At 42.9% G+C, this 8,535-nt stretch overlaps 1 long non-coding RNA gene across 1 annotated transcript; it reads left to right on the plus strand.

Annotated features, from left to right (window-relative positions):
- Positions 1 to 546: 546 nt before the first annotated feature.
- Positions 547 to 7,808, plus strand: Gm39163. The gene is made up of 3 exons (XR_870358.2): positions 547 to 649; positions 5,113 to 5,433; positions 7,745 to 7,808. It is a non-coding gene; the product is annotated as a predicted gene, 39163 (long non-coding RNA).
- Positions 7,809 to 8,535: the final 727 nt, after the last annotated feature.

An 8,535-nucleotide genomic window follows, 5' to 3' on the forward strand; every position in this document is an offset into this window, starting at 1 on the left:
CCGTCATTTGAATACAAGCTCTCCCGCTGTCCTGCTGTGTGCAGTTAAGCAGAGTTAGGTGGAAAACTATAGTTTTCTGAGAGTTGTAATCAACACTTCACATGGCATATAAGAGGACAGATTCAGGTTGGCACTGTTGGCAAGCATGGGTGGTTCCCATGCTATTGATTAGCCTATTTCCTCTTTTCAACAAAGAAACAGCAGCCACTTCCTTTATGCCATCTGGGCACTCTTAGTTGGGCACACAAGAAGGACATCAAAAGCTTGCAAGGGGCAGAGTTCTACCTGCCAAATATCTGGGCAGAGTCCTGTGGGTTTATTGAGGGGCTAACTCTTAGCCAGGTCGGAAGTTGAGTCTACACAGTGGCTAGGCATTTGCTGTCTGAGCACGTTAAGTATGACAGCGTCTCAAATGTCCATAATTATCTGACTTCCACCCAGAGTTTAGCTATCCACTTCATGTGTCTGTGTGAAGATCAAGGCCTGTGATACCAAATAAGGAATCAGAATGCATTCTCCCTTGTGCTAAATCGAGAAAGCAAACAAGAGCTGATGTCTGCCTCATCCCCTGTGCTGTGCCATTGTGTATGCTTTCCTTTGAAACAATACAAAACAGAGAGAGGAGAGTGAAAGCCACACAACCACACTGGTAAGGAAAATGTTATTTGGGGGTGGTCCAACCTGGTTTAAGCATTTTATGAAGGACGCGGTGCTCCATACAGGTTTAGCAAGCTTCCACTTACACGCAGGGCACCTTGGCTATTTCAGTAAAATTGCAATCAGAGGTTTCTTAGAATAGAATAGCATAGGTCCTCCACCTGCTGAGAGCCTATGCATACATTGGGGTCTACATACAAGGACTAAAGAAAGCACAGCTGCTATGAGCGTCTGTTAAACTATTTGAAATGTGTTCCAGTTTTAGATGTCATTTCTTCTGTTTTATTGACTCCCGGAAATTGTTTCTGGTGATCGATATCTTGCTTTTTATGATGGAAAATGAATTGAAAAGTATGATAGAGATGCAGAGCTCTAAGTGTGACGTTGGTGTACCCAAGACTCCCAGGAAATGACGAGCTTCACCTGGAGCTCTCGGGGTCTTTGTCCTCCTAAAATATGAATGTGTGAGCCCCTCCTAATTCAGTTGCTAGAATGTGCCCCCCACAAACACACACGTGCAGCTTTATCCCTGACCGCACAGCTATTCTGAGCTTTCTCAAGTGACATAATGTGTCTTCTCAAGGACAAGTCTGAGTTTGTTAATTTTTATATTTATTTTAGTTCCTATTGCCACTAAGGAGAGTGCTTGACCCCTGCCTCTGCCTCCAGAGGGCCAGTCCCCTCAGCTCCTGGTAGCACATGTAAACATAGTCCATAGGATGTCTGAAATAAGAATCTTGCATAGGACTTGGGCACAGCTAAGTATACTCATGGCTCCTTTCAGAATTTCAATCCACTCATAATTTCAGGCTCGGATCTGTCTTCTGCAGAGGCCTTACCAGGCTTTGTTTGTATCACAAGCCACTTGGTCTCTCAAGGGCAGGGACTGCCTTTCTCCAGGCAGTTCAAATACTCCTCTCCCCTCCTCCCCTCTCCTCTCCTCTCCCCTCCTCTCCCTTCCCCTCCACTCTCCTCTCCTCTCCCTTCCCCTCTCCTCTCCTCTCCTCTCCTCTCCTCTCCTCTCCTCTCCTCTCCTCTCCTCTCCTCTCCTCTCCTCTCCTCTCCTCTCCTCTTCTCTCCTTTCCTCTCCTGGAGTAATTAATAAGAGTTCCTTTTCTCTAGGAACTCTTCTCTAGAAATTGCTCATGCACATCACAGAAGACAGGAGAATGTCCTAGTGGCTGGCATAGCCACCTCCTATCCTCACTCCTATGGGCCCTGGCAGCAGCATGAGTGGGGGAGAGGGCTCAAGCAGCCCATTGCCTCTGATCCTGTCCTGAAGGGAGTTGGAGAACTCCTTGCTATGTCCTTGCTCCCCCTGTCTATTTCCAGCCTTTTAGCTAATCAGCATGGCCACATACCTTCCCTGGCTTCCAGGTTCCCTGCAAGCAGAGATAGTTGTTTGACTTACAGTTAATGTGCTAAAAGGTACCACTCAGCTGCACCCTTACTACAAGGTGAGGCTTCATCCCATCAATACTGCCTATGCCCTCAACCCTGTTGTGTGCACTCTCATCAAAAGAGCCAATCCTCTGTCCACAGAGCGCCTTATTTCATACATGCTGATTTTCAAGTCAGCATTTTTAGAGCTTTTCAACTCAGTCCTGCAATCTTAGGATATTGTTCTCCTCTGTTCTTCAATCCCACCTCCTATTATAGCATTCGTAGAAATGGTTCTACAGTTCTCATCTGAGGTACCTTATATCACCATTGCAGATGTGGCCATTCCAGGAGTTGGGTCAGGTGAGGATTTACAAAGAATGCATCGATGCTATAAGAAAGATTTCTTGTTAATTCCCCAATGGTGGCCAGCCCATTGCCTCACCTCCGATCCTGAAGAGCAGCAAACAATTGTCTTTCCCTTCTTTATTGACATAATTTTGCATTGTACAACTTCATTAGCAGCTTAGATAATGTGGTTGGGGCAACAGACACAGTTTAAGGAAAAGCAAGACCATAGGTCGCCCGCCAGGGTAGAGAAGCATAATTGTTGTTTTCAGCATTCCTGGGTTGACAACTGGGATTCTAATTTAAATTGTGCTGGAGGCGCATGTATTAGACGAAAGCTATGGAACCTTTGGTAATTATTATTCTCCCCTGAAATTTAAATTGCTTTAAAAAAAAAAAAAGAAAAAAGCTAGAAAGAACAAGTTGTAGAAGAAAAATGACCCTAACCATATGTAAATACCAGCCTCCCAAAATAAGAGTTTTGCAGGTTCTGGGACCACTGGGAGTGGCTAAACATATCTAAGGATTCAGGGAATTTCAGAGAGGTGATGTGATTGTCACAATTCAGTTTCTTTCCTTGGTGCTTTCAAGAGGCAGATACCCAAGTCTCTATTAATGCAAGGACATAAAGCATCTGAAAAGTGTGTGTGAGAGAGTTTTACCCGCCTGCTGATATTGTCACAGTGCCCAGCATAATATAGACATAATTTTAATACTCCAAATACAAATGTAGTATTAAATCCTAGTTGGATTCATAAATGCCCATGGATTATCAGTTTTCCTGGATGCTGAGTGACTTTAAACATTATGTTCCTATTTCAATAAGTCCTTGCAAGAAGAACATGTTACAATGAGTACATTTTAAAGACTATTTAATGGTCCAGACAAAGGAGTTTCCAGATATAATCCTGTGAAATAACAAAAGCAAGAGTTGCCATATGAGATGAAATCAAAACAAAAGGCTTTCGGGAATCAAAGAAAAAAAATCAAAAGAATTAAAAGAAAACCTACAAAATGGGAGAGGCTGTCTGTGACGTATTCAGCTAACATGGGATTATGCTGGAGAGACTAGGAACTCTAACCCCTGTCATGGTTTAAATAGGAAGTGTCCCCTTCAAAATGCGCATGAGTTGAAGGCTTGATTCTCAGCTGATGGAGCCAGGCATTGATAATGACTGGATTGTGGGAGTTTTGACCTATTCTGCTAATGATTTAATGGAATTGTTGGGAGATAGTGGGAGATCTGAAAGCAGGTCCCTTGAGTGTCTTTGACATTGGGAGCTGTATCTTATTCCAGCATGAGCGAGCTTCCTCCCCTTCTCATGCTCCCTCTCCCTTTGTCTTTCCTTTTCCTTCCTCCTCTTCCTCTCTCTCTCTCTCCTTCTCTCTCTTCTCTTTCTCCCACCCACTTCTCTCCTTCCTAGTCACCACAAAGTGAGCAGCTCTGTTCTACCACATGTTCCCATGCATGAAGGAGAACCTCACTATGACCCAGGAAGCATTGAAATCCCATAACCATGGGCCTGATCTCTCTGAATTTCCTCTCAGGTGTTTGTCCAAGTGACAAACCACAACACCAAACCCAAATGTCTCAACAGCAAAAGGAAAATAAATAATTGATGGAAAATGGACAATGACTTCAGTAGACATTTCTCAAGATATAAATGGCCAATGCAAAGAAAAACTTTCAACATGACTAATCATTGAGGAAAGGCAGATCAAACATACACCAAGGTCTCATCTTACCTCAGTAAGAATGGCTATAATACTATTTTAAAGCCCCAGATAACAAATACTAGAGTGGACAAGGGGAAGGGGGAACGCTCAGCCAGTGCCGGTGGGAATGAACGAAAGAAATCCCTCGGAAAATCAGAACAAAACTACTCTATGACCCAGCAATACCACTGTGCATATATGCAAAGGGATGAAGTCATTCTGTCAAGCAGTTGCTCTCCCATATGTATTTTATTCTATTCATAACAGCTGAGACATGGGGTTGAGCCCAGGGGTTCACTAGTGGATGTAGATTAAGAAAATGTGGGGGATATTCCAATGGAATGCTATTCAGCTGAAAAACTAAAATAAAATTCAGTTACCTGTGGCAGCATGGATGGGCTCACAGGGCATGTTCTATGAAATGAATCAGGTACAGAAAGACATTCATGTTCTCATTGATGTAGAAGATAAAACAAAACAAAACAAAAAATCAGGTCCCAAACATGCAGAGTAGAACAGTGGTTACCTGAGCTCAGCAAGGTCGTGTGAGAGGGAAGGAGAGAGAGAGGTTGGTAATGTGGTCAGAGGGACAGCTGGATAAGAGAAGTGACTGCAGGAGAGCTGTGGTTGAGGACATTTCTTAAACTTCTGATCCTCCTGCCTCTACCTCTTATGTGCTGGGATTACAGGTGTTTTAGAGCTGAGTTTACTCAGTGTTGGAAATGGAACCCAGGACTTTGACCAGGGCAGGCAAGCCCTCAATCAACTGACCTACAACCCTCATCCGGGTTGACAATAGTGAATTGCAAACTTCAAAGTAGCTACCGGGATGGATTTCAAATATGGCCAATATGAAGAAATGATAAATATTTGAAGTGATGGACACGCGAATCCCTCTGATCTGTCACTGTACGTTGTATATTGATATGTATTGAAATGTCACATGGTACCTCATAAATACACTCAATTGCTGCATGCCCTCTGAAAAATTCTTAAATGCCAATCATATAGGTCATTGGAGAATCCTGAGATTGAATATAGAAAGTGGCCAACGGAGCTGAGTGCATTGGAAGAACCAACCACCATGGAGGGAACAGGATGAGGGGCTGACCTAAGCTCCTTGGGAAATAAACACAGCCTATCAGAAGACAAAGAATCCATGCCCAAGCATTGTCTGTGCTTTGACCAGCACTGCAGCTTCCCATGGGGGTACAAGCTAACACATACATGCTGCTGTATATGCAGACTGGAAGTGAGCAAGTGAATGCATGGTGAGTGGCAGGGCTCAGACATTGCCCGCCCCCACTCCCCCGTTGGAATAAAAGTTGACAGGTAAGCATCCATGAGTTCCTGCACTTAAATTGGACCACTCAATATGAATTTATCTTCAGCTTATGATAGCTCCAAATGCATCTGAGTGTGCTTTGCTTACATACAGAATATTTATAGAGGCGCTTTGCTGTCATGCCAACTTAGAGGGACTAGGATAAATGCCAGGTTACAAACCTAGTGCCCAGATCTTGTTTCTAAATGGCACCTTCTAAGTCTCCAATAGAAGAAATGAGGGTTCATGGAAAGAAAGATTAATTGTTGGTCTGGCGTCAGAAAATACAGATGAAGGGACCAGAATCTCACCGTGCCAGAAAGTAAGACTGTACCTCTAAGTCCTACAAAACAAGCCAGGGAAATGGCTCAGTTAGTACAGTACTTCCTGTATGTGAATAAGGATCCGAGTTCCATCCTTAGGACACATGTGCAAAATCTGGGCATGATTATTTTTGCTTGTAAACCCAGTCTTGTAAAGGTGGAGCCAGGAGCATTGCTGGAGCTTGCTGGCCCAGGCTAGCCTATTGGGCTAAGGAGCCATGGAGGGTGGCTTCTGAAGACTGATACCCTAGGCTGACCTCTGGCCTCCACACACTCATGGAAACACATACACATGCACCTTCCACACATGTGTACTCCACACACATGGATACACATGGACATATACGCACAATGAAAGGACATCTCAAAGAGATGCAGAAGCCGACAACGATCACCTCATGCTCAAAGTTAGAACAGTTTGAGCCACAAAGAAGAATCAGCATATGGCCTGGTAAAATAAGTGTCTATGCCAACATGAAATATTGAATAGAGCAGGCTCCGGATCCCACTCCAGGCAATATGTGACACCTTATTGTCACGTGTTCCTAAGCCCCTGTGTGGTGACTTTGGCAGTTTAGAAGATGAGGAATGTACCTGTTTTCTGGAACGTACCTCAATTGGAATTCATTTTCCCTACTTTTCCTTGACTCCACACGGGTTTCAGGTTTTGAGGTAGAAGAACACAGAGTAAGAGGAACGAGGTAAGGAAGAAATATTTGCACACGAGGGGAAATCAAATACTCAAAGTGCATCATGTCCCTGATGGAGGTGAGACCAATACTTGTTGAGTATAGGTTGTACAGGGTAACTAACTTCTCCCAGAGAGTATGTGCAAAGGGAGAGGAAAGTGACTGCTTGCTAAAGCAAACAAAACGCTCCCTCAGAGATCACAGCCAACAACAGTCAACAGTCACAATAAGAACAGATCCAGTGGGTTCAATTCAGCCAGACTCTTGCTTGCTCCTCAAACCTATGTGGGGTCATGAGAGAAGGGGGATGAATTCCACTTAAGCTACATTCTACAAGACAGGTGACTACACCTCATCTCATAAACGGTCAAAGTCATCAACCAAGGTGCTTAAGAACATCTGATAGCTGTCACATATTGCCTGGAACGGGGCCCAAAACCAGAATAAAGCGGGGGGGGGGGAGACCAATTACTTAAGAACTAAGGAAATATACATAAATACACTGTAGACTTGTATTCTTTATACTGCGTTAATATTGATGTATGAATTATAGCAAACAGACCATAGTAACATGGGACACTAGATTCAGGGAATGTAGGGGTTTTCTAAATTATACTTACATTTTCCCCCCTTTATAAATCTGCCAGCTTGACACCAAGGAGGCAGGCCTCAGGCACACCTGTGAGGTATTATTGACCTTAAGGTTAACTTCTGGGAATGTATGTGAAGAATGGTCTTGATCTCCTTAATTAAAGTGGAAAGCCCACTCTAATTGTGGGTGGTGCCATTCCCTAGGCAGAGGACCCTGGGCTGGACATCAGTAGAGGAAGAACTGTAAAAACAGTAAGCAAGAACTCGCATGCAATAATTCAGTGGAAGGCTAGAATGTGACTTCTCTCATGCTCCTGCCACTCTGCAATGGTGGACTTTAATTTGGAACTGGGAGCCAACTAAACCTTTAAGTTGCTTTTGTCCAGAGTATTTCATCACAGCAACAGAAAAATCCAAAACTGGTCCAAAATGTAAAGTTTTATTTACTTATTTTTTCCATAATGTAACCACATACGTGTGAATCCTTAGAGAAATGGGTTTGAAGGCAGTCTGGGTGGCTGGTGACTGTCTGCACTCAGGAGCTCTTTGGTGGCAAGGCTTGTGGCTCATGGAACACAATGTTAAACTCTGAACCTCAGCCGAGATAACGCCAAGAGAAGCTCAAAGATTTATGATCTTGTTGTTTAAGGAGTGGAAGAAGAAGGAAGGCTTGGGGAGTCCGTTAATGATTAACCCACGTGTTTGCTTTGTTCCAGTTACAAAGGAGAAAAAGAAAAGCCCGTCATTTACAAAGAATTAAATCAACCACTTATCGGTAAGACTGACTAAAGTATTTTGTTTTTATAAAATATAAATATGATAAGTAAGGAGTCTTTATTTCAATAATAGTTCTTTGTTGACTTTTAAAATCTTTTAGAAGTTTACGGAGACTGTGTAGTCACTCAAGAAACAGATTTTAGTAGCCCCTTTATTTTATGTTCTCTTCTCTGCATAGCTAATATTATAGGCCATTCTTAGTAATGAAAACTTACCCATTTAGTTTATATTTATGACTTGCAATCCCATTGTATTACACTCATTTTTCTTTGCATAAGGCCCATATAGCACCTGTTAAATTATAAATTGTATTTTGATCCTAAGTAAATCTTTCTTGGCTATAAATATTTTATTCTCCTATTAAATGTTAATGTTTTGTTTTATCAGACTACATACAAGTTCTATCTCCCCCAGTGTCTTTGTAGATGTGATAAGTGAACTTTTGCTTTCATTCTCCATTCTTCATGCCTCTCTCTCTTTTCTTTCCAAAGTACTTGGTGGGCATCTTCTCTGGTGGGCATTTAGGGAAACCAACATAAATGACAGCAGATATCAGCAGCAGAATGTGTAAGAGAAGCAGGTGAGAGGGAGGGTAACCCAATGTCACTGTATGAGGATGTGGCTAGAGACTTCGGAGGATGCTCATGAGGAAATACTGAACCTATGGATGCTTTTAAGGTGGAGGTGCCTCTCTGTGCTGCTTTTCCATGCTCAAAACTTGATCATCATT

This window comes from Mus musculus, chromosome 8, assembly GCF_000001635.26.
Source record: "Mus musculus strain C57BL/6J chromosome 8, GRCm38.p6 C57BL/6J".
Classification (NCBI taxonomy): domain Eukaryota; kingdom Metazoa; phylum Chordata; class Mammalia; order Rodentia; family Muridae; genus Mus; species Mus musculus.